Below are 26,436 nucleotides of genomic sequence, written 5' to 3' on the forward strand. Positions count from 1 at the left end.
TGCTCTTCACTGAGAGTGTCACATTGGCAGATTGGGGTCAGTCTGCTCTTCCCTGGGTGTGTTACATTGACAGAGTGCGGTCAGTCTGCTCTTCCCTGGGTGAGTTACATGGAGGGAGAGGGGTCAGTCTGCTCTTCACTGGGTGGGTTACATTGACAGAGTGGGGTCAGTCCGCTCTTCACTGGGTGTGTTACATTGACAGAGTGGGGTCAGTCTGTTCTTCCCTGGGTGGGTTACATTGACAGAACGGGGTCTGTCTGCTCTTCCCTGAGTGTGTTACGTTGACAGAGTGGGGTCAGTCTGCTCTTCCCTGGGTGTGTTACATTGACAGAGTGGGGTCAATCTGCTCTTCCCTGGGTGTGTTACATTGACAGAGTGGGGTAAGTCTGCTCTCCCCTGGGTGTCTTACATTGACAGAGTGGGGTCAGTCTGTTCTTCCCTGGGTGTGTTACATTGACACAGTAGGATCAATCTGCTCTTCCCTGGGTGTGTTACATTGACAGAGTGCGGTCAGTCTGCTCTTCCCTGGGTGCGTGACATTGACAGAGTGTGGTCATTCTGCTCTTCCCTGGGTGCGTTACATTGACAGAGAGGGATCAGTCTGCTCTTCCCTGCGTGTGTTACATTGACAGAGTGGGGTTAGTCTGCTCTTCCCTGGGTATGTTACATTGACCGAGTAGAGGTCAATCTTCTGTTCCCTGGGTGAGTTACATTGACAGAGAGGGGTCAGTCTGCTCTTCCCTGGCTGTGTTACAATGACAGAGTGTGGTCAGACTGCTCTTCCTTGGGTGTGTTACATTGACAGAGTGGGGTCAGTCTGCTCTTCCCGCGGTGTGTTACATTGACAGAGTGAGGTCAGTCTGCTCTTCCCTGGGTGAGTAACATTGACAGGGTGGGGTCAGTCTGCTCTCCCCTGGGTGTGATACATTGACAGAGTGGGGTCAGACTGCTATACCCTGAGTATGTTACATTGACAAAGTGGGGTCAGTCTGCCCTTCCCTGGTTTTGTTACATTGACAGACTGGGGTCAGTCTGCTCTTCCCTGGGTGTGTTACATTGACAGAGTGGGGTCTGTCTGCTCTTCCCTGGGTGTGTTACATTGACAGGGTGGGGTCAGTCTGCTCTTCCCCGGGTGTGTTACATTGACGGAGTGGGGTCAGTCTGCTCTTCCCTGGGTGTGTTACATTGAAAGAGTGGGGTCAGTCTGCTCTTCCCTGGGTGTGTTACATTGACAGAGTGGGGTCAGTCTGCTCTTCCCTGGTTGTGTTACATTGACAGAGTGAGGACAGTCTGCTCTTCCCTGGGTGTGTTACATTGACAGAGTGAGGTCAGTCTTCTCTTCCCTGAGTATGTTACTTTGACAGAGTGGAAAGAGTCTGCTCTTCCCTGAGTGTGTTATTTTGACAGAGTGGGGTCAGTCTGCTCTTCCCTAGGTGAGTTACATTGAGATAGAGGGGTCACTCTGGTCTCCCCTGGGTGTGTTACATTGACAGAGTTGGGTGAGTCTGCTCTTCCCTGGGTCTGTGATAAGGACAGAGTGGGATCAGTCTGCTCTTCCCTGGGTGGGTTACTTTGACTGAGTGGGGTCAGTCTGCTCTTCCCTGGGTGGGTTACATTGACAGAATGGGGTCAGTCTGCTCTTCCCTGGGTGAGTTACATGGAGGGAGAGGGGTCAGTCTGCTCTTCACTGGGTGGGTTACATTGATAGAGTGAGGTCAGTCCGCTCTTCCCTGGGTGTGTTACATTGACAGAGTGGGGTCAGTCTGCTCTTCCCTGGGTGTGTTACATTGACAGAGTGGGGTCAGTCTGCTCTTCCCTGGGTGTGTTGTATTGACAGTGTAGGGTCAATCTGCTCTTCCCTTGGTGTGTTACATTGACAGAGTGGGGTCAGTCTGCTCTTCCCAGGGTCTGTGATATTGACAGAGTGGGGTCAGTCTGCTCTTCCCTGGGTGTGTTGTATTGACAGTGTAGGGTCAATCTGCTCTTCCCTTGGTGTGTTACATTGACAGAGTGGGGTCAGTCTGCTCTTCCCAGGGTCTGTGATATTGACAGAGTGGGGTCAGTCTGCTCTTCCCTGGGTGTGTTACATTGACAGAGTGGGGTCAGTCTGCTTTTCCCTGGGTGTGTAACTTTGACAGAGTGGGGTCAGTCTATCTTCCCTGGGTGAGTTACATGGAGAGAGAGGGGTCAGTCTGCTTTTCCCCCGGTGTGTTACATTGACAGAGTGGGGTCAGTCTGCCCTTCCCTGGGTGTGTTACATTGACAGAGTGAGGTCAGTTTGCTCTTCACTGGGTGTGTTGCATTGACAGAGTGGGGTCAGTCTGCTCTTCCCTGGGTGTGTTGCATTGACAGAGTGGGGTCAGTCTGCTCTTCCCTGGGTGTGTTACATTGACAGAGTGCGGTCAGTCTGCTCTTCCCTGAGAGTGTCACATTGACAGAGTGGGGTCAGTCTGCTCTTCCCTGAGAGTGTCACATTGACAGAGTTGGGTCAGTCTGCTCTTCCCTGGGTGTGTTACATTGACAGAGTGGGGTCAGGCTGCTCTTCCCTGGGTGTGTTACATTGACAGAGTGGGGTCAGTCTGCCCTTCACTGGGTGTGTTACATGGACAGAGTGGGGTCAGTCTGGTCTTACCTGGGTGAGTTACATTGGCAGAGTGCGGTCAGTCTGCTCGTTTTTGAGTGTGATACATTAATAGAGTGCGGTCAGTCTGATCTTCCTGGGTGTGTGACATTTACAGATTGGGGTCAGTCTGCTCTTCCCTGGGTGTGTTGCATTGACAGAGTGGGGTCAGTCTGCTTTTCCCTGGGTGTGTAACATTGACAGAGTGGGGTCAGTCTATCTTCCCTGGGTGAGTTACATGGAGAGAGAGGGGTCAGTCTGCTTTTCCCCCGGTGTGTTACATTGACAGAGTGGGGTCAGTCTGCCCTTCCCTGGGTGTGTTACATTGACAGAGTGAGGTCAGTCTGCTCTTCACTGGGTGTGTTGCATTGACAGAGTGGGGTCAGTCTGCTCTTCCCTGGGTGTGTTGCATTGACAGAGTGGGGTCAGTCTGCTCTTCCCTGGGTGTGTTACATTGACAGAGTGCGGTCAGTCTGCTCTTCCCTGAGAGTGTCACATTGACAGAGTGGGGTCAGTCTGCTCTTCCCTGAGAGTGTCACATTGACAGAGTTGGGTCAGTCTGCTCTTCCCTGAGAGTGTCACATTGACAGAGTTGGGTCAGTCTGCTCTTCCCTGGGTGTGTTACATTGACAGAGTGGGGTCTGGCTGCTCTTCCCTGGGTGTGTTACATTGACAGAGTGGGGTCAGTCTGCCCTTCACTGGGTGTGTTACATGGACAGAGTGGGGTCAGTCTGGTCTTACCTGGGTGAGTTACATTGGCAGAGTACGGTCAGTCTGCTCGTTTTTGAGTGTGTTACATTAATAGAGTGCGGTCAGTCTGATCTTCCTGGGTGTGTGACATTTACAGATTGGGGTCAGTCTGCTCTTCCCTGGGTGTGTTACATTGACAGAGTGGGGTCAGTCTGATCGTCCCTGGGTATGTTGCATTGACAGAGTGGGGTCAGTCTGCTTTTTTTTGGGTGCGTTACATTGACAGAGTGGGGTCAGTCTGCTCTTCCCTGGGTGTGTTACATTGACAGAGTGGGGTCAGTCTCCTCTTCCCTGGTTGGTTTAAATTGTCAGAGTGGGGTCAGTCTGCTCTTCCCTGGGTGTGTTGTATTGACAGTGTAGGGTCAGTCTGCCCTTCCCTGGGTGTGTTACATTGACAGAGGGGGGTCAGTCTGCTCTTCCCAGGGTCTGTGATATTGACAGAGTGGGGTCAGTCTGCTCTTCACTGAGAGTGTCACATTGACAGATTGGGGTCAGTCTGCTCTTCCCAGGGTGTGTTACATTGACAGAGTGAGGTCAGTCTGCTCTTGTTTGGGTGCGTTACATTGACAGAGTGGGGTCAGTCTGCTCTTGTTTGGGTGCGTTACATTGACAGAGTGGGGTCAGTCTGCTCCTCCCTGGGTGTGTTGCATTGACAGAGTGGTGTCAGTCTGCTCTTCCATGGGTGTGTTACATTGACACAGTGGGGTCAGTCTGCTCTTTCCTCGGTTTGATACATTGACAGTGTGCGGTCAGTCTGCTTTTCCCTGACAGTGTCATATTGACAGAGTGGGGTCAGTCTGCCCTTCCCTGCGTGTGTTACATTGACAGAGTGCGGTCAGTCTGCTCTTCCCTGGGTGTGAAAAAATTGACAGAGTGGGGTCAGTCTGCTCTTCCCTGGGTGTGTTACATTGACACAGTGGGGTCAGTCTGCTGTTCCCTCGGTTTGTTACATTGACAGAGTGCGGTCGGTCTGCTCTTCCCTGAGAGTGTCACATTGACAGAGCGCGGTCAGTCTGCTCTTCCCTGAGAGTGTCACATTGACAGAGTGGTGTCAGTCTGCTCTTCCCTGGGTGTCTGACATTGACAGAGTGGCGTCAGGCTGCTCTTCCCTGGGTGTGTTACATTGACAGACTGGGGTCAGTCTGCTCTTCCCTGGGTGTGGTACATTGACAGAGTGGGGTCAGTCTGCCCTTCACTGTGTGTGTTACATTGACAGGGTGGGGTCAGTCTGCTCTTACCTGGGTGAGTTACATTGGCAGAGTGCGGTCAGTCTCCTCTTTGTTGGGTGTGTTACATTGACAGAGTGGGGTCAGTCTGATCTTCCCTGGGTGTGTGACATTGACAGAGTGAGGTCAGTCTGCTCTTCCCTGGGTGTGTAACATTGACAGAGTGGGGTCAGTCTGCTCTTCCCTGGGTGTGTTGCATTGACAGAGTGGGGTCAGTCTGATCTTCCCTGGGTATGTTGCATTGACAGAGTGGGGTCAGTCTGCACTTCCCTGAGAATCTCACATTGACAGAGTGCGGTAAGTCTGCTCTTCCCTGAGAGTGTCACATTAACAGAGTGGGGTCAGTCTCTCTTCACTGAGAGTGTCACATTGACAGATTGGGGTCAGTCTGCTCTTCCCTGGGTGTGTTACATTGACAGAGTGCGGTCAGTCTGCTCTTCCCTGGGTGAGTTACATGGAGGGAGAGGGGTCAGTCTGCTCTTCGCTGGTTGGGTTACATTGACAGAGTGGGGTCAGTCCGCTCTTCTCTGGGTGTGTTACATTGACAGAGTGGGGTCAGTCTGCTCTTCACTGAGTGGGTTACATTGACAGAGTGGGGTCAGTCTGCACTTCCCTGGGTGTGTTACATTGACAGAGTGGGGTCAGTCTGCTCTTCTCTGGGTGTGTTACACTGACAGAGTGGGGTCAGTCTGCTCTTCCCTGGGTGTGTTACATTGACAGAGTGGGGTCAGTCTGCTCTTCCCTGGGTGTGGTACATTGACAGAGTGGGGTCAGTCTGCCCTTCACTGTGTGTGTTACATTGACAGGGTGGGGTCAGTCTGCTCTTACCTGGGTGAGTTACATTGGCAGAGTGCGGTCAGTCTCCTCTTTGTTGGGTGTGTTACATTGACAGAGTGGGGTCAGTCTGATCTTCCCTGGGTGTGTGACATTGACAGAGTGAGGTCAGTCTGCTCTTCCCTGGGTGTGTAACATTGACAGAGTGGGGTCAGTCTGCTCTTCCCTGGGTGTGTTGCATTGACAGAGTGGGGTCAGTCTGATCTTCCCTGGGTATGTTGCATTGACAGAGTGGGGTCAGTCTGCACTTCCCTGAGAATCTCACATTGACAGAGTGCGGTAAGTCTGCTCTTCCCTGAGAGTGTCACATTAACAGAGTGGGGTCAGTCTCTCTTCACTGAGAGTGTCACATTGACAGATTGGGGTCAGTCTGCTCTTCCCTGGGTGTGTTACATTGACAGAGTGCGGTCAGTCTGCTCTTCCCTGGGTGAGTTACATGGAGGGAGAGGGGTCAGTCTGCTCTTCGCTGGTTGGGTTACATTGACAGAGTGGGGTCAGTCCGCTCTTCTCTGGGTGTGTTACATTGACAGAGTGGGGTCAGTCTGCTCTTCACTGAGTGGGTTACATTGACAGAGTGGGGTCAGTCTGCTCTTCCCTGGGTGTGTTACATTGACAGAGTGGGGTCAGTCTGCTCTTCTCTGGGTGTGTTACACTGACAGAGTGGGGTCAGTCTGCTCTTCCCTGGGTGTGTTACATTGACAGAGTGGGGTCAGTCTGCTCTTCTCTGGGTGTGTTACACTGACAGAGTGGGGTCAGTCTGCTCTTCCCTAGGTGAGTTACATTGAGATAGAGGGGTCACTCTGGTCTCCCCTGGGTGTGTTACATTGACAGAGTTGGGTGAGTCTGCTCTTCCCTGGGTCTGTGATAAGGACAGAGTGGGATCAGTCTGCTCTTCCCTGGGTGGGTTACTTTGACTGAGTGGGGTCAGTCTGCTCTTCCCTGGGTGGGTTACATTGACAGAATGGGGTCAGTCTGCTCTTCCCTGGGTGAGTTACATGGAGGGAGAGGGGTCAGTCTGCTCTTCACTGGGTGGGTTACATTGATAGAGTGAGGTCAGTCCGCTCTTCCCTGGGTGTGTTACATTGACAGAGTGGGGTCAGTCTGCTCTTCCCTGGGTGTGTTACATTGACAGAGTGGGGTCAGTCTGCTCTTCCCTGGGTGTGTTGTATTGACAGTGTAGGGTCAATCTGCTCTTCCCTTGGTGTGTTACATTGACAGAGTGGGGTCAGTCTGCTCTTCCCAGGGTCTGTGATATTGACAGAGTGGGGTCAGTCTGCTCTTCCCTGGGTGTGTTGTATTGACAGTGTAGGGTCAATCTGCTCTTCCCTTGGTGTGTTACATTGACAGAGTGGGGTCAGTCTGCTCTTCCCAGGGTCTGTGATATTGACAGAGTGGGGTCAGTCTGCTCTTCCCTGGGTGTGTTACATTGACAGAGTGGGGTCAGTCTGCTTTTCCCTGGGTGTGTAACTTTGACAGAGTGGGGTCAGTCTATCTTCCCTGGGTGAGTTACATGGAGAGAGAGGGGTCAGTCTGCTTTTCCCCCGGTGTGTTACATTGACAGAGTGGGGTCAGTCTGCCCTTCCCTGGGTGTGTTACATTGACAGAGTGAGGTCAGTTTGCTCTTCACTGGGTGTGTTGCATTGACAGAGTGGGGTCAGTCTGCTCTTCCCTGGGTGTGTTGCATTGACAGAGTGGGGTCAGTCTGCTCTTCCCTGGGTGTGTTACATTGACAGAGTGCGGTCAGTCTGCTCTTCCCTGAGAGTGTCACATTGACAGAGTGGGGTCAGTCTGCTCTTCCCTGAGAGTGTCACATTGACAGAGTTGGGTCAGTCTGCTCTTCCCTGGGTGTGTTACATTGACAGAGTGGGGTCAGGCTGCTCTTCCCTGGGTGTGTTACATTGACAGAGTGGGGTCAGTCTGCCCTTCACTGGGTGTGTTACATGGACAGAGTGGGGTCAGTCTGGTCTTACCTGGGTGAGTTACATTGGCAGAGTGCGGTCAGTCTGCTCGTTTTTGAGTGTGTTACATTAATAGAGTGCGGTCAGTCTGATCTTCCTGGGTGTGTGACATTTACAGATTGGGGTCAGTCTGCTCTTCCCTGGGTGTGTTGCATTGACAGAGTGGGGTCAGTCTGCTTTTCCCTGGGTGTGTAACATTGACAGAGTGGGGTCAGTCTATCTTCCCTGGGTGAGTTACATGGAGAGAGAGGGGTCAGTCTGCTTTTCCCCCGGTGTGTTACATTGACAGAGTGGGGTCAGTCTGCCCTTCCCTGGGTGTGTTACATTGACAGAGTGAGGTCAGTCTGCTCTTCACTGGGTGTGTTGCATTGACAGAGTGGGGTCAGTCTGCTCTTCCCTGGGTGTGTTGCATTGACAGAGTGGGGTCAGTCTGCTCTTCCCTGGGTGTGTTACATTGACAGAGTGCGGTCAGTCTGCTCTTCCCTGAGAGTGTCACATTGACAGAGTGGGGTCAGTCTGATCTTCCCTGAGAGTGTCACATTGACAGAGTTGGGTCAGTCTGCTCTTCCCTGGGTGTGTTACATTGACAGAGTGGGGTCTGGCTGCTCTTCCCTGGGTGTGTAACATTGACAGAGTGGGGTCAGTCTGCCCTTCACTGGGTGTGTTACATGGACAGAGTGGGGTCAGTCTGGTCTTACCTGGGTGAGTTACATTGGCAGAGTGCGGTCAGTCTGCTCGTTTTTGAGTGTGTTACATTAATAGAGTGCGGTCAGTCTGATCTTCCTGGGTGTGTGACATTTACAGATTGGGGTCAGTCTGCTCTTCCCTGGGTGTGTTGCATTGACAGAGTGGGGTCAGTCTGATCGTCCCTGGGTATGTTGCATTGACAGAGTGGGGTCAGTCTGCTTTTTTTTGGGTGCGTTACATTGACAGAGTGGGGTCAGTCTGCTCTTCCCTGGGTGTGTTACATTGACAGAGTGGGGTCAGTCTCCTCTTCCCTGGTTGGTTTAAATTGTCAGAGTGGGGTCAGTCTGCTCTTCCCTGGGTGTGTTGTATTGACAGTGTAGGGTCAGTCTGCCCTTCCCTGGGTGTGTTACATTGACAGAGGGGGGTCAGTCTGCTCTTCCCAGGGTCTGTGATATTGACAGAGTGGGGTCAGTCTGCTCTTCACTGAGAGTGTCACATTGACAGATTGGGGTCAGTCTGCTCTTCCCAGGGTGTGTTACATTGACAGAGTGAGGTCAGTCTGCTCTTGTTTGGGTGCGTTACATTGACAGAGTGGGGTCAGTCTGCTCTTGTTTGGGTGCGTTACATTGACAGAGTGGGGTCAGTCTGCTCCTCCCTGGGTGTGTTGCATTGACAGAGTGGTGTCAGTCTGCTCTTCCATGGGTGTGTTACATTGACACAGTGGGGTCAGTCTGCTCTTTCCTCGGTTTGATACATTGACAGTGTGCGGTCAGTCTGCTTTTCCCTGACAGTGTCAGATTGACAGAGTGGGGTCAGTCTGCCCTTCCCTGCGTGTGTTACATTGACAGAGTGCGGTCAGTCTGCTCTTCCCTGGGTGTGAAAAAATTGACAGAGTGGGGTCAGTCTGCTCTTCCCTGGGTGTGTTACATTGACACAGTGGGGTCAGTCTGCTGTTCCCTCGGTTTGTTACATTGACAGAGTGCGGTCGGTCTGCTCTTCCCTGAGAGTGTCACATTGACAGAGCGCGGTCAGTCTGCTCTTCCCTGAGAGTGTCACATTGACAGAGTGGCGTCAGGCTGCTCTTCCCTGGGTGTGTTACATTGACAGACTGGGGTCAGTCTGCTCTTCCCTGGGTGTGGTACATTGACAGAGTGGGGTCAGTCTGCCCTTCACTGTGTGTGTTACATTGACAGGGTGGGGTCAGTCTGCTCTTACCTGGGTGAGTTACATTGGCAGAGTGCGGTCAGTCTCCTCTTTGTTGGGTGTGTTACATTGACAGAGTGGGGTCAGTCTGATCTTCCCTGGGTGTGTGACATTGACAGAGTGAGGTCAGTCTGCTCTTCCCTGGGTGTGTAACATTGACAGAGTGGGAACAGTCTGCTCTTCCCTGGGTGTGTTGCATTGACAGAGTGGGGTCAGTCTGATCTTCCCTGGGTATGTTGCATTGACAGAGTGGGGTCAGTCTGCACTTCCCTGAGAATCTCACATTGACAGAGTGCGGTAAGTCTGCTCTTCCCTGAGAGTGTCACATTAACAGAGTGGGGTCAGTCTCTCTTCACTGAGAGTGTCACATTGACAGATTGGGGTCAGTCTGCTCTTCCCTGGGTGTGTTACATTGACAGAGTGCGGTCAGTCTGCTCTTCCCTGGGTGAGTTACATGGAGGGAGAGGGGTCAGTCTGCTCTTCGCTGGTTGGGTTACATTGACAGAGTGGGGTCAGTCCGCTCTTCTCTGGGTGTGTTACATTGACAGAGTGGGGTCAGTCTGCTCTTCACTGAGTGGGTTACATTGACAGAGTGGGGTCAGTCTGCTCTTCCCTGGGTGTGTTACATTGACAGAGTGGGGTCAGTGTGCTCTTCTCTGGGTGTGTTACACTGACAGAGTGGGGTCAGTCTGCTCTTCCCTGGGTGTGTTACATTGACAGAGTGGGGTCAGTCTGCTCTTCTCTGGGTGTGTTACACTGACAGAGTGGGGTCAGTCGGCTCTTCCCTGGGTGTGTTACATTGACAGAGTGGGGTCAGTCTGTTCTTCCCTGGGTGGGTTACATTGACAGAACGGGGTCTGTCTGCTCTTCCCTGGGTGTGTTACATTGACAGAGTGGGGTCAGTCTGCTCTTCCCTGGATGTGTTACATTGACAGAGTGGGGTCAATCTGCTCTTCCCTGGGTGTGTTACACTGACAGAGTTGGGTAAGTCTGCTCTCCCCTGGGTGTCTAACATTGACAGAGTGGGGTCAGTCTGTTCTTCCCTGGGTGTGTTACATTGACAGAATGGGGTCTGTCTGCTCTTCCCTGGGTGTGTTACATTGACAGAGTGGGGTCAGTCTGCTCTTCCCTGTGTCTGTTACATTGACAGAGTGGGGTAAATCTGCTCTTCCCTGGGTGTGTTACATTGACCGAGGGCGGTCAGTCTGCTCTTCCCTGGATGTGTTACATTGACAGGGTGGGGTCAGTCTGCTCTTCAGTGGGTGTGTTACATTGACACAGTGGGAACAATCTGCTCTTCCCTGGGTGTGTTACTTTGACAGAGTGCGGTCAGTCTGCTCTTCCCTGGGTGCGTGACATTGACAGAGTGGGGTCAGTCTGCTCTTCCCTCGGTGTGTTACATTGACAGAGTGGGGTCAGTCTGCTCTTCCCTGGGTGTGTTACATTGACAGAGTGGGGTTAGTCTGCTCTTCCCTGGGTATGTTACATTGACCGAGTGAGGTCAATCTTCTGTTCCCTGGGTGAGTTACATTGACAGAGAGGGGTCAGTCTGTTCTTCCCTGGCTGTGTTACAATGACAGAGTGGGGTCAGACTGCTCTTCCCTGGGTGTGTTACATTGAAAGAGTGGGGTCAGTCTGCTCTTCTCTGGGTGAGTTACACGGAGCGAGAGGGGTCAGTCTGCTCTTCCCTGGGTGTGTTACATTGACAGAGTGGGGTCAGTCTGCTCTTCCCTGGGTGTGTTACATTGACAGAGTGGGGACAATCTGCTCTTCCCTGGGTGTGTTACATTGACAGAGTGAGGTCAGTCTGCTCTTCCCTGAGTGTGTTACTTTGACAGAGTGGGAAGAGTCTGCTCTTCCCTGAGTGTGTTGCTTTGACAGAGTGGGGTCAGTCTGCTCTTCCCTAGGTGAGTTACATTGAGATAGAGGGGTCACTCTGGTCTCCCCTGGGTGTGTTACATTGACAGAGTTGGGTGAGTCTGCTCTTCCCTGGGTCTGTGATAATGACAGAGTGGGATCAGTCTGCTCTTCCCTGGGTGGGTTACATTGACAGAATGGGGTCAGTCTGCTCTTCCCTGGGTGTGTTACATTGACAGAGTGGGGTCAGTCTGCTCTTCCCTGGGTGTGTTACACTGACAGAGTGGGGTCAGTCTGCTCTTCCCTGGGTGTGTTACATTGACAGAGTGGGGTCAGTCTGCTCTTCCCTGGGTGGGTTACATTGTCAGAGTGGGGTCAGTCTGCTCTTCCCTGGGTGTGTTGCATTGACAGTGTACGGTCAGTCTGCTCTTCCCTGGGTGTGTTACATTGACAGAGTGGGGTCAGTCTGCTTTTCCCTGGGTGTGTTACACTGACAGAGTGGGGTCAGTCTGCTCTTCACTGTGTGGGTTACATTGACAGAGTGGGGTCAGTCTGCTCTTCCCTGGGTGTGTTACACTGACAGAGTGGGGTCAGTCTGCTCTTCCCTGGGTGTGTTACATTGACAGAGTGGGGTCAGTCTGCTCTTCCCTGGGTGGGTTACATTGTCAGAGTGGGGTCAGTCTGCTCTTCCCTGGGTGTGTTGCATTGACAGTGTACGGTCAGTCTGCTCTTCCCTGGGTGTGTTACATTGACAGAGTGGGGTCAGTCTGCTTTTCCCTGGGTGTGTTACATTGACAGAGTCGGGTCAGTCTATCTTCCCTGGGTGAGTTACATGGAGAGAGAGGGGTCAGTCTGCTCTCCCCTGGGTGTGTTACATTGACAGAGTGGGGTCAGTCAGCTCTTCCCTGGGTGTGTTACATTGAAAGAGTGGGGTCAGTCTGCTCTTCCCTGGGTGAGTTACACGGAGGGAGAGGGGTCAGTCTGGTCTTCCCTGGGTGTGTTACATTGACAGAGTGAGGTCAGTCTGCAGTTCCCTGGGTGTGTTACATTGACAGAGTGAGGTCAGTCTGCTCTTCCCTGAGTGTGTTACTTTGACAGAGTGGGAAGAGTCTGCTCTTCCCTGAGTGTGTTACTTTGACAGAGTGGTGTCAGTCTGCTCTTCCCTGGGTGCGTGACATTGACAGAGTGGGGTCAGTCTGCTCTTCCCTGGGTGTGTTACATTGACAGAGTAGGGTCAGTCTGCTCTTCCCTGGTTGTGTTACATTGACAGAGTGGGGTTAGTCTGCTCTTCCCTGGGTATGTTACATTGACCGAGTGAGGTCAATCTTCTGTTCCCTGGGTGAGTTACATGGAGGGAGAGGGGTCAGTCTGCTCTTCCCTGGCTGTGTTACATTGAAAGTGTGGGGTCAGACTGCTCTTCCCTGGGTGTGTTACATTGAAAGAGTGGGGTCAGTCTGCTCTTACCGCGGTGTGTTACATTGACAGAGTGGGGTCAGTCTGCTCTCCCCTGGGTGTGATACATTGACAGAGTGGGGTCAGACTGCTATTCCCTGAGTATGTTACATTGACAGAGTGGGTTCAGTCTGCCCTTCCCTGGTTGTGTTACTTTGACAGAGTGGGGTCAGTCTGGTCTTCCCTGGGTGTGTTACACTGACAGAGTGGGGTCTGTCTGCTCTTCCCTGGGTGCATTACATTGACAGGGTGTGGTCAGTCTGCTCTTCCCCGGGTGTGTTACATTGATGGAGTGGGGTCAGTCTGCTCTTCCCTGGGTGTGTTACATTGAAAGAGTGGGGTCAGTCTGCTCTTCCCTGGGTGAGTTACACGGAGGGATAGGGGTCAGTCTGGTCTTCCCTGGGTGTGTTACATTGACAGAGTGGGGTCAGTCTGCACTTCACTGGGTGTGTTACATTGACAGAGTGGGGACAGTCTGCTCTTCCCTGGGTGTGTTACATTGACAGAGTGAGGTCAGTCTGCTCTTCCCTGGGTGCGTTAAATTTGACAGAGTGGGGTCAGTCTGCTCTTCCCTGGGTGTGTTACATTGAAAGAATGGGGTTAGTCTGCTCTTCCCTGGGTATGTTACATTGACCGAGTGAGGTCAATCTTCTGTTCCCTGGGTGAGTTACATTGACAGAGAGGGGTCAATCTGCTCTTCCCTGGCTGTGTTACAATGACAGAGTGGTGTCAGACTGCTCTTCCTTGGGTGTGTTACATTGACAGAGTGGGGTCAATCTGCTCTTCCCTGGCTGTGTTACAATGACAGAGTGGGGTCAGACTGCTCTTCCTTGGGTGTGTTACATTGACAGAGTGGGGTCAGTCTGCTCTTCCCGCGGTGTGTAACATTGACAGAGTGAGGTCAGTCTGCTCTTCCCTGGGTGAGTTACATTGACAGGGTTGGTTCAGTCTGCTCTCCCCTGGGTGTGATACATTGACAGAGTGGTGTCAGTCTGCTCTTCCCTGGGTGGGTTACATTGACAGAGTGGGGTCAGTCTGCTCTTCCCTGAGAGTCTCACATTGACAGAGTGCGGTCAGTCTGCTCTTCCCTGAGAGTGTCACATTGACAGAGTGGGGTCAGTCTGCTCTTCACTGAGAGTGTCACATTGACAGATTGGGGTCAGTCTGCTCTTCCCTGGGTGTGTTGCATTGACAGAGTGCGGTCAGTCTGCTCTTCCCTGGGTGAGTTACATGGAGGGAGAGGGGTCAGTCTGCTCTTCACTGGGTGGGTTACATTGACAGAGTGGGGTCAGTCCGCTCTTCCCTGGGTGTGTTACATTGACAGAGTGGGGTAAGTCTGCTCTCCCCTGGGTGTCTGACATTGACAGAGTGGGGTCAGTCTCTTCTTCCCTGGGTGTGTTACATTGACAGAATGGGGTCAGTCTGCTCTTCCCTGGGTGTGTTACATTGACAGAGTGGGGTCAGTCTGCTCTTCCCTGGGTCTGTTACATTGACAGAGTGGGGTAAATCTGCTCTTCCCTGGGTGTGTTACATTGACAGAGAGGGGTCAGTCTGCTCTTCCCTGGGTGGTTTACATTGACCGAGTGCGGTCAGTCTGCTCTTCTCTGGATGTGTTACATTGAAAGTGTGGGGTCAGTCTGCTCTTCCCTGGGTGCGTGACATTGACAGAGTGGGGTCAGTCTGCTCTTCCCTGGGTGTGTTACATTGACAAAGTGGGGTCAGTCTGCTCTTCCCTGGGTGTGTTACATTGACAGAGTGGGGTTAGTCTGCTCTTCCCAGGGTATGTTACATTGACCGAGTGAGGTCAATCTTCTGTTCCCTGGGTGAGTTACATTGACAGAGAGGGGTCAGTCTGCTCTTCCCTGGCTGTGTTACAATGGCAGAGTGGGGTCAGACTGCTCTTCCTTGGGTGTGCTACATTGACAGAGTGGGGTCAGTCTGCTGTTCCCGCGGTGTGTTACATTGACAGAGTGAGGTCAGTCTGCTCTTCCCTGGGTGAGTTACATTGACAGGGTGGGGTCAGTCTGTTCTCCCCTGGGTGTGATACATTGACAGAGTGGGGTCAGACTGCTATTCCCTGAGTATGTTACATTGACAGAGTGAGGTCAGTCTGCTCTTCCCTGGGTGAGTTACATTGACAGGGTGGGGTCAGTCTGCTCTCCCCTGGGTGTGATACATTGACAGAGTGGGGTCAGTCTGCTCTTCCCTGGGTGTGTTACATTGACAGAGTGGGGTCTGTCTGCTCTTCCCTGGGTGCGTTATATTGACAGGGTGGGGTCAGTCTGCTCTTCCCCGGGTGTGTTACATTGATGGAGTGGGGTCAGTCTGCTCTTCCCTGGGTGTGTTACATTGAAAGAGTGGTGTCAGTCTGCTCTTCCCTGGGTGAGTTACACGGAGGGAGAGGGGTCAGCCTGCTCTTCCCTGGGTGTGTTACATTGACAGAGTGGGGTCAGTCTGCTCTTCCCTGGGTGTGTTACATTGACAGAGTGGGGACAGTCTGCTCTTCCCTGGTTGTGTTACATTGACAGAGTGATGTCAGTCTGCTCTTCCCTGAGTGTGTTACTTTGACAGAGTGGGAAGAGTCTGCTCTTCCCTGAGTGTGTTACTTTGACAGAGTGGGGTCAGTCTGTTCTTCCCTAGGTGAGTTACATTGAGAGAGAGGGGTCACTCTGGTCTCCCCTGGGTGTGTTACATTGACAGAGTTGGGTGAGTCTGCTCTTCCCTGGGTATGTGATAATGACAGAGTGGGGTCAGTCTATCTTCCCTGGGTGAGTTACATGGAGAGAGAGGGGTCAGTCTGCTCTCCCCTGGGTGTGTTGCATTGACAGAGTGGGGTCAGTCTGCTCTTCCCTGGGTGTGTTACATTGAAAGAGTGGGGTCAGTCTGCTTTTCCCTGGGTGAGTTACATGGAGGGAGAGGGGTCAGTGTGCTCTTCACTGGGTGGGTTACATTGACAGAGTGGGGTCAGTCCGCTCTTCCCTGGGTGTGTTACATTGGCAGAGTGGGGTCAGTCTGCTCTTCCCTGGGTGTGTTACATTAACAGAGTGTGGTCAGTCTACTCTTCCCTGGGTGTGTTACATTGTCAGAGTGGGGTCAGTCTGCTCTTCCCTGGGTGTGTTGCGTTGACAGTGTAGGGTCAGTCTGCTCTTCCCTGGGTGTGTTACATTGACAGAGGGGTGTCAGTCTGCTCTTCCCAAGGTCTGTGATATTGACAGAGTGGGGTCAGTCTGCTCTTCCCTGGGTGTGTTACATTGACAGAGTGGGGTCAGTCTGCTTTTCCCTGGGTGTGTTACATTGACAGGGTGGGGTCAGTCTATTTCCCTGGGTGAGTTATATGGAGAGAGAGGGGTCAGTCTGCTCTCCCCTGGGTGTGTTGCATTGACAGAGTGGGGTCAGTCTGCTCTCCCCTGGGTGTGTTACATTGAAAGAGTGGGGTCAGTCTGCTCTTCTCTGGGTGTGTTACACTGACAGAGTGGGGTCAGTCTGCTCTTCCTTGGGTGTGTTACATTGACAGAGTGGGGACAGTCTGCTCTTCCCTGGGTGTGTTACATTGAAAGAGTGGGGTCAGTCTGCTATTCCCTGGGTGAGTTACACGGAGGGAGAGGGGTCAGTCTGCACTTCACTGGGTGTGTTATATTGACAGAGTGGGGACAGTCTGCTCTTCCCTGGGTGTTTTACATTGACAGAGTGAGGTCAGTCTGCTCTTCCCTGGGTGCGTTAAATTTGACAGAGTGGGGTCAGTCTGCTCTTCCCTGGGTGTGTTACATTGAAAGAAAGGGGTTAGTCTGCTCTTCCCTGGGTATGTTACATTGACCGAGTGAGGTCAATCTTCTGTTCCCTGGGTGAGTTACATTGACAGAGAGGGGTCAATCTGCTCTTCCCTGGCTGTGTTACAATGACAGAGTGGTGTCAGACTGCTCTTCCTTGGGTGTGTTACATTGACAGAGTGGGGTCAATCTGCTCTTCCCTGGCTGTGTTACAATGACAGAGTGGGGTCAGACTGCTCTTCCTTGGGTGTGTTACATTGACAGAGTGGGGTCAGTCTGCTCTTCCCGCGGTGTGTAACATTGACAGAGTGAGGTCAGTCTGCTCTTCCCTGGGTGAGTTACATTGACAGGGTTGGTTCAGTCTGCTCTCCCCTGGGTGTGATACATTGACAGAGTGGTGTCAGTCTGCTCTTCCCTGGGTGGGTTACATTGACAGAGTGGGGTCAGTCTGCTCTTCCCTGAGAGTCTCACATTGACAGAGTGCGGTCAGTCTGCTCTTCCCTGAGAGTGTCACATTGACAGAGTGGGGTCAGTCTGCTCTTCACTGAGAGTGTCACATTGACAGATTGTGGTCAGTCTGCTCTTCCCTGGGTGTGTTGCATTGACACAGTGCGGTCAGTCTGCTCTTCCCTGGGTGAGTTACATGGAGGGAGAGGGGTCAGTCTGCTCTTCACTGGGTGGGTTACATTGACAGAGTGGGGTCAGTCCGCTCTTCCCTGGGTGTGTTACATTGACAGAGTGGGGTAAGTCTGCTCTCCCCTGGGTGTCTGACATTGACAGAGTGGGGTCAGTCTCTTCTTCCCTGGGTGTGTTACATTGACAGAATGGGGTCAGTCTGCTCTTCCCTGGGTGTGTTACATTGACAGAGTGGGGTCAGTCTGCTCTTCCCTGGGTCTGTTACATTGACAGAGTGGGGTAAATCTGCTCTTCCCTGGGTGTGTTACATTGACAGAGAGGGGTCAGTCTGCTCTTCCCTGGGTGGTTTACATTGACCGAGTGCGGTCAGTCTGCTCTTCTCTGGATGTGTTACATTGAAAGTGTGGGGTCAGTCTGCTCTTCCCTGGGTGCGTGACATTGACAGAGTGGGGTCAGTCTGCTCTTCCCTGGGTGTGTTACATTGACAGAGTGGGGTTAGTCTGCTCTTCCCTGGGTATGTTACATTGACCGAGTGAGGTCAATCTTCTGTTCCCTGGGTGAGTTACATTGACAGAGAGGGGTCAGTCTGCTCTTCCCTGAGTATGTTACATTGACAGAGTGGTGTCAGTCTGCCCTTCCCTGGTTGTGTTACATTCACAGAGTGGGGTCAGTCTGCTCTTCCCTGGGTGTGTTACATTGACAGAGTGGGGTCTGTCTGCTCTTCCCTGGGTGCGTTATATTGACAGGGTGGGGTCAGTCTGCTCTTCCCCGGGTGTGTTACATTGATGGAGTGGGGTCAGTCTGCTCTTCCCTGGGTGTGTTACATTGAAAGAGTGGTGTCAGTCTGCTCTTCCCTGGGTGAGTTACACGGAGGGAGAGGGGTCAGTCTGCTCTTCCCTGGGTGTGTTACATTGACAGAGTGGGGTCAGTCTGCTCTTCCCTGGGTGTGTTACATTGACAGAGTGGGGACAGTCTGCTCTTCCCTGGGTGTGTTACATTGACAGAGTGATGTCAGTCTGCTCTTCCCTGAGTGTGTTACTTTGACAGAGTGGGAAGAGTCTGCTCTTCCCTGAGTGTGTTACTTTGACAGAGTGGGGTCAGTCTGTTCTTCCCTAGGTGAGTTACATTGAGAGAGAGGGGTCACTCTGGTCTCCCCTGGGTGTGTTACATTGACAGAGTTGGGTGAGTCTGCTCTTCCCTGGGTATGTGATAATGACAGAGTGGGGTCAGTCTATCTTCCCTGGGTGAGTTACATGGAGAGAGAGGGGTCAGTCTGCTCTCCCCTGGGTGTGTTGCATTGACAGAGTGGGGTCAGTCTGCTCTTCCCTGGGTGTGTTACATTGAAAGAGTGGGGTCAGTCTGCTTTTCCCTGGGTGAGTTACATGGAGGGAGAGGGGTCAGTGTGCTCTTCACTGGGTGGGTTACATTGACAGAGTGGGGTCAGTCCGCTCTTCCCTGGGTGTGTTACATTGGCAGAGTGGGGGCAGTCTGCTCTTCCCTGGGTGTGTTACACTGACAGAGTGGGGTTAGTCTGCTCTTCCCTGGGTATGTTAGATTGACCGAGAGAGGTCAATCTTCTGTTCCCTGGGTGAGTTACATTGACAGAGAGGGGTCAGTCTGCTCTTCCCTGAGTATGTTACATTGACAGAGTGGTGTCAGTCTGCCCTTCCCTGGTTGTGTTACATTCACAGAGTGGGGTCAGTCTGCTCTTCCCTGGGTGTGTTACATTGACAGAGTGGGGTCTGTCTGCTCTTCCCTGGGTGCGTTATATTGACAGGGTGGGGTCAGTCTGCTCTTCCCCGGGTGTGTTACATTGATGGAGTGGGGTCAGTCTGCTCTTCCCTGGGTGTGTTACATTGAAAGAGTGGTGTCAGTCTGCTCTTCCCTGGGTGAGTTACACGGAGGGAGAGGGGTCAGTCTGCTCTTCCCTGGGTGTGTTACATTGACAGAGTGGGGTCAGTCTGCTCTTCCCTGGGTGTGTTACATTGACAGAGTGGGGACAGTCTGCTCTTCCCTGGGTGTGTTACATTGACAGAGTGATGTCAGTCTGCTCTTCCCTGAGTGTGTTACTTTGACAGAGTGGGAAGAGTCTGCTCTTCCCTGAGTGTGTTACTTTGACAGAGTGGGGTCAGTCTGTTCTTCCCTAGGTGAGTTACATTGAGAGAGAGGGGTCACTCTGGTCTCCCCTGGGTGTGTTACATTGACAGAGTTGGGTGAGTCTGCTCTTCCCTGGGTATGTGATAATGACAGAGTGGGGTCAGTCTATCTTCCCTGGGTGAGTTACATGGAGAGAGAGGGGTCAGTCTGCTCTCCCCTGGGTGTGTTGCATTGACAGAGTGGGGTCAGTCTGCTCTTCCCTGGGTGTGTTACATTGAAAGAGTGGGGTCAGTCTGCTTTTCCCTGGGTGAGTTACATGGAGGGAGAGGGGTCCGTGTGCTCTTCACTGGGTGGGTTACATTGACAGAGTGGGGTCAGTCCGCTCTTGCCTGGGTGTGTTACATTGGCAGAGTGGGGTCAGTCTGCTCTTCCCTGGGTGTGTTACACTGACAGAGTGGGGTAAGTCTGCTCTTCCCTGGTTGTGTTACATTAACAGAGTGTGGTCAGTCTGCTCTTCCCTGGGTGTGTTACATTGTCAGAGTGGGGTCAGTCTGCTCTTCCCTGGGTGTGTTGCGTTGACAGTGTAGGGTCAGTCTGCTCTTCCTGGGTGTGTTACATTGACAGAGGGGTGTCAGTCTGCTCTTCCCAAGGTCTGTGATATTGACAGAGTGGGGTCAGTCTGCTCTTCCCTGGGTGTGTTACATTGACAGAGTGGGGTCAGTCTGCTTTTCCCTGGGTGTGTTACATTGACAGGGTGGGGTCAGTATATCTTCCCTGGGTGAGTTATATGGAGAGAGAGGGGTCAGTCTGCTCTCCCCTGGGTGTGTTGCATTGACAGAGTGGGGTCAGTCTGCTCTTCCCTGGGTGTGTTACATTGAAAGAGTGGGGTCAGTCTGCTATTCCCTGGGTGAGTTACACGGAGGGAGAGGGGTCAGTCTGGTCTTCTCTGGGTGTGTTGCATTGACAGAGTGGGGTCAGTCTTCTCTTCCCTGGGTGTGTTACATTGACAGAGTGGGGTCAGTCTGCTCTTCTCTGGGTGTGTTACACTGACAGAGTGGGGTCAGTCTGCTCTTCCTTGGGTGTGTTACATTGACAGAGTGGGGACAGTCCGCTCTTCTCTGGGTGTGTTACACTGACAGAGTGGGGTCAGTCTGCTCTTCCCTGGGTGTGTTACATTGACAGAGTGGGGTCCGTCTGTTCTTCCCTGGGTGGGTTACATTGACAGAACGGGGTCTCTCTGCTCTTCCCTGGGTGTGTTACATTGACAAAGTGGGGTCAGTCTGCTCTTCGCTGGGTGTGTTACATTGACAGAGTGGGGTCAATCTGCTCTTCCCTGTGTGTGTTACATTGACAGAGTTGGGTAAGTCTGCTCTTCCCTGGGTCTGTTACATTGACAGAGTGGGGTAAATCTGCTCTTCCCTGGGTGTGTTACATTGACCGAGGGCGGTCAGTCTGCTCTTCCCTGGATGTGTTACATTGACAGGGTGGGGTCAGTCTGCTCTTCAGTGGGTGTGTTACATTGACACAGTGGGATCAATCTGCTCTTCCCTGGGTGTGTTACATTGACAGAGTGCGGTCAGTCTGCTCTTCCCTGGGTGCGTGACATTGACAGAGTGGGGTCAGTCTGCTCTTCCCTGGGTGTGTTACATTGACAGAGTGGGGTCAGTCTGCTCTTCCCTGGGTGTGTTACATTAACAGACTGGGGTTAGTCTGCTCTTCCCTGGGTATGTTACATTGACCGAGTGAGGTCAATCTTCTGTTCCCTGGGTGAGTTACATTGACAGAGAGGGGTCAGTCTGTTCTTCACTGGCTGTGTTACAATGACAGAGTGGGGTCAGACTGCTCTTCCCTGGGTGTGTTACATTGAAAGAGTGGGGTCAGTCTGCTCTTCTCTGGGTGAGTTACACGGAGGGAGAGGGGTCAGTCTGCTCTTCCCTGGGTGTGTTACATTGACAGAGTGGGGTCAGTCTGCTCTTCCCTGGGTGTGTTACATTGACAGAGTGGGGACAATCTGCTCTTCCCTGGGTGTGTTACATTGACAGAGTGAGGTCAGTCTGCTCTTCCCTGAGTGTGTTACTTTGACAGAGTGGGAAGAGTCTGCTCTTCCCTGAGTGTGTTACTTTGACAGAGTGGGGTCAGTCTGCTCTTCCCTAGGTGAGTTACATTGAGATAGAGGGGTCACTCTGGTCTCCCCTGGGTGTGTTACATTGACAGAGTTGGGTGAGTCTGCTCTTCCCTGGGTCTGTGATAATGACAGAGTGGGGTCAGTCTGCTCTTCCCTGGGTGGGTTACATTGACAGAATGGGGTCAGTCTGCTCTTCCCTGGGTGTGTTACATTGACAGAGTGGGGTCAGTCTGCTCTTCCCTGGGTGGGTTACATTGTCAGAGTGGTGTCATTCTGCTATTCCCTGGGTGTGTTGCATTGACAGTGTAGGGTCAGTCTGCTCTTCCCTGGGTGTGTTACATTGACAGAGGGGGGTCAGTCTGCTCTTCCCAGGGTCTGTGATATTGACAGAGTGGGGTCAGTCTGCTCTTCCCTGGGTGTGTTACATTGTCAGAGTGGGGTCAGTCTGCTTTTCCCTGGGTGTGTTACATTGACAGAGTGGGGTCAGTCTATCTTCCCTGGGTGAGTTACATGGAGAGAGAGGGGTCAGTCTGCTCTCCCCTGGGTGTGTTACATTGACAGAGTGGGGTCAGTCTGCTCTTCCCTGGGTGTGTTACATTGAAAGAGTGGGGTCAGTCTGCTCTTCCCTGGGTGAGTTACACGGAGGGAGAGGGGTCAGTCTGGTCTTCCCTGGGTGTGTTACATTGACAGAGTGAGGTCAGTCTGCACTTCCCTGGGTGTGTTACATTGACAGAGTGAGGTCAGTCTGCTCTTCCCTGAGTGTGTTACTTTGACAGAGTGGGAAGAGTCTGCTCTTCCCTGAGTGTGTTACTTTGACAGAGTGGTGTCAGTCTGCTCTTCCCTGGGTGCAAGACATTGACAGAGTGGGGTCAGTCTGCTCTTCCCTGGGTGTGTTACATTGACAGAGTGGGGTCAGTCTGCTCTTCCCTGGGTGTGTTCATTGACAGAGTGGGGTTAGTCTGCTCTTCCCTGGGTATGTTACATTGACCGAGTGAGGTCAATCTTCTGTTCCCTGGGTGAGTTACATTGACAGAGAGGGGTCAGTCTGCTCTTCCCTGGCTGTGTTACATTGAAAGTGTAGGGTCAGACTGCTCTTCCCTGGGTGTGTTACATTAAAAGAGTGGGGTCAGTCTGCTCTTCCCGCGGTGTGTTACATTGACAGAGTGAGGTCAGTCTGCTCTTCCCTGGGTGAGTTACATTGACAGGGTGGGGTCAGTCTGCTCTCCCCTGGGTGTGATACATTGACAGAGTGGGGTCAGACTGCTATTCCCTGAGTATGTTACATTGACAAAGTGGGTTCAGTCTGCACTTCCCTGGTTGTGTAACATTGACAGAGTGGGGTCAGTCTGCTCTTCCCTGGGTGTGTTACATTGACAGAGTGGGGTCTGTCTGCTCTTCCCTGGGTGCATTACATTGACAGGGTGTGGTCAGTCTGCTCTTCCCCGGGTGTGTTACATTGATGGAGTGGGGTCAGTCTGCTCTTCCCTGGGTGAGTTACACGGAGGGAGAGGGGTCAGTCTGGTCTTCCCTGGGTGTGTTACATTGACAGAGTGGGGTCAGTCTGCACTTCCCTGGGTGTGTTACATTGACAGAGTGCGGTCAGCCTGCTCTTCCCTGGGTGTGTTACATTGAAAGAATGGGGTTAGTCTGCTCTTCCCTGGGTATGTTACATTGACCGAGTGAGGTCAATCTTCTGTTCCCTGGGTGAGTTACATTGACAGAGAGGGGTCAATCTGCTCTTCCCTGGCTGTGTTACAATGACAGAGTGGGGTCAGACTGCTCTTCCTTGGGTGTGTTACATTGACAGAGTGGGGTCAGTCTGCTCTTCCCGCGGTGTGTAACATTGACAGAGTGAGGTCAGTCTGCTCTTCCCTGGGTGAGTTACATTGACAGAGTGGGGTCAGTCTGCTCTTCCCTGGGTGTGTTACATTGACAGAGTGGGGTCTGTCTGCTCTTCCCTGGGTGCATTACATTGACAGGGTGTGGTCAGTCTGCTCTTCCCCGGGTGTGTTACATTGATGGAGTGGGGTCAGTCTGCTCTTCCCTGGGTGTGTTACATTGAAAGAGTGGGGTCAGTCTGCTCTTCCCTGGGTGAGTTACACGGAGGGAGAGGGGTCAGTCTGGTCTTCCCTGGGTGTGTTACATTGACAGAGTGGGGTCAGTCTGCACTTCCCTGGGTGTGTTACATTGACAGAGTGTGGTCAGTCTGCTCTTCCTTGGGTGAGTTACACGGAGGGAGAGGGGTCAGTCTGCTCTTCCCTGGGTGTGTTACATTGACAGAGTGGGGTCAGTCTGCTCTTCCCTGGGTGTGTTACATTAACAGACTGGGGTTAGTCTGCTCTTCCCTGGGTATGTTACATTGACCGAGTGAGGTCAATCTTCTGTTCCCTGGGTGAGTTACATTGACAGAGAGGGGTCAGTCTGTTCTTCCCTGGCTGTGTTACAATGACAGAGTGGGGTCAGACTGCTCTTCCCTGGGTGTGTTACATTGAAAGAGTGGGGTCAGTCTGCTCTTCTCTGGGTGAGTTACACGGAGGGAGAGGGGTCAGTCTGCTCTTCCCTGGGTGTGTTACATTGACAGAGTGGGGTCAGTCTGCTCTTCCCTGGGTGGGTTACATTGACAGAGTGGGGACAATCTGCTCTTCCCTGGGTGTGTTACATTGACAGAGTGAGGTCAGTCTGCTCTTCCCTGAGTGTGTTACTTTGACAGAGTGGGAAGAGTCTGCTCTTCCCTGAGTGTGTTACTTTGACAGAGTGGGGTCAGTCTGCTCTTCCCTAGGTGAGTTACATTGAGATAGAGGGGTCACTCTGGTCTCCCCTGGGTGTGTTACATTGACAGAGTTGGGTGAGTCTGCTCTTCCCTGGGTCTGTGATAATGACAGAGTGGGGTCAGTCTGCTCTTCCCTGGGTGGGTTACATTGACAGAATGGGGTCAGTCTGCTCTTCCCTGGGTGTGTTACATTGACAGAGTGGGGTCAGTCTGCTCTTCCCTGGGTGGGTTACATTGTCAGAGTGGTGTCATTCTGCTATTCCCTGGGTGTGTTGCATTGACAGTGTAGGGTCAGTCTGCTCTTCCCTGGGTGTGTTACATTGACAGAGGGGGGTCAGTCTGCTCTTCCCAGGGTCTGTGATATTGACAGAGTGGGGTCAGTCTGCTCTTCCCTGGGTGTGTTACATTGTCAGAGTGGGGTCAGTCTGCTTTTCCCTGGGTGTGTTACATTGACAGAGTGGGGTCAGTCTATCTTCCCTGGGTGAGTTACATGGAGAGAGAGGGGTCAGTCTGCTCTCCCCTGGGTGTGTTACATTGACAGAGTGGGGTCAGTCTGCTCTTCCCTGGGTGTGTTACATTGAAAGAGTGGGGTCAGTCTGCTCTTCCCTGGGTGAGTTACACGGAGGGAGAGGGGTCAGTCTGGTCTTCCCTGGGTGTGTTACATTGACAGAGTGAGGTCAGTCTGCACTTCCCTGGGTGTGTTACATTGACAGAGTGAGGTCAGTCTGCTCTTCCCTGAGTGTGTTACTTTGACAGAGTGGGAAGAGTCTGCTCTTCCCTGAGTGTGTTACTTTGACAGAGTGGTGTCAGTCTGCTCTTCCCTGGGTGCAAGACATTGACAGAGTGGGGTCAGTCTGCTCTTCCCTGGGTGTGTTACATTGACAGAGTGGGGTCAGTCTGCTCTTCCCTGGGTGTGTTCATTGACAGAGTGGGGTTAGTCTGCTCTTCCCTGGGTATGTTACATTGACCGAGTGAGGTCAATCTTCTGTTCCCTGGGTGAGTTACATTGACAGAGAGGGGTCAGTCTGCTCTTCCCTGGCTGTGTTACATTGAAAGTGTAGGGTCAGACTGCTCTTCCCTGGGTGTGTTACATTAAAAGAGTGGGGTCAGTCTGCTCTTCCCGCGGTGTGTTACATTGACAGAGTGAGGTCAGTCTGCTCTTCCCTGGGTGAGTTACATTGACAGGGTGGGGTCAGTCTGCTCTCCCCTGGGTGTGATACATTGACAGAGTGGGGTCAGACTGCTATTCCCTGAGTATGTTACATTGACAAAGTGGGTTCAGTCTGCACTTCCCTGGTTGTGTAACATTGACAGAGTGGGGTCAGTCTGCTCTTCCCTGGGTGTGTTACATTGACAGAGTGGGGTCTGTCTGCACTTCCCTGGGTGTGTTACATTGACAGAGTGGGGTCAGCCTGCTCTTCCCTGGGTGTGTTACATTGAAAGAATGGGGTTAGTCTGCTCTTCCCTGGGTATGTTACATTGACCGAGTGAGGTCAATCTTCTGTTCCCTGGGTGAGTTACATTGACAGAGAGGGGTCAATCTGCTCTTCCCTGGCTGTGTTACAATGACAGAGTGGGGTCAGACTGCTCTTCCTTGGGTGTGTTACATTGACAGAGTGGGGTCAGTCTGCTCTTCCCGCGGTGTGTAACATTGACAGAGTGATGTCAGTCTGCTCTTCCCTGGGTGAGTTACATTGACAGGGTTGGTTCTGTCTGCTCTCCCCTGGGTGTGATACATTGACAGAGTGGGGTCAGTCTGCTCTTCCCTGGGTGGGTTACATTGACAGAGTGGGGTCAGTCTGTTCTTCCCTGGGTGTGTTACTTTGACAGAGTGGGGTCAGTCTGCTCTTCCCTGAGAGTCTCACATTGACAGAGTGCGGTCAGTCTGCTCTTCCCTGAGAGTGTCACATTGACAGAGTGGGGTCAGTCTGCTCTTCACTGAGAGTGTCACATTGACAGATTGGGGTCAGTCTGCTCTTCCCTGGGTGTGTTACATTGACAGAGTGCGGTCAGTCTGCTCTTCCCTGGGTGAGTTACATGGAGGGAGAGGGGTCAGTCTGCTCTTCCCTGGGTGAGTTACATGGAGGGAGAGGGGTCAGTCTGCTCTTCACTGGGTGGGTTACATTGACAGAGTGGGGTCAGTCCGCTCTTCCCTGGGTGTGTTACATTGACAGAGTGGGGTAAGTCTGCTCTCCCCTGGGTGTCTGACATTGACAGAGTGGGGTCAGTCTGTTCTTCCCTGGGTGTGTTACATTGACAGAATGGGGTCAGTCTGCTCTTCCCTGGGTGTGTTACATTGACAGAGTGGGGTCAGTCTGCTCTTCCCTGGGTCTGTTACATTGACAGAGTGGGGTAAATCTGCTCTTCCCTTGGTGTGTTACATTGACAGAGAGGGGTCAGTCTGCTCTTCCCTGGGTGGTTTACATTGACCGAGTGCGGTCAGTCTGCTCTTCT

Source organism: Chiloscyllium punctatum, chromosome 13, assembly GCF_047496795.1.
Source record: "Chiloscyllium punctatum isolate Juve2018m chromosome 13, sChiPun1.3, whole genome shotgun sequence".
Classification (NCBI taxonomy): Eukaryota; Metazoa; Chordata; class Chondrichthyes; order Orectolobiformes; family Hemiscylliidae; genus Chiloscyllium; species Chiloscyllium punctatum.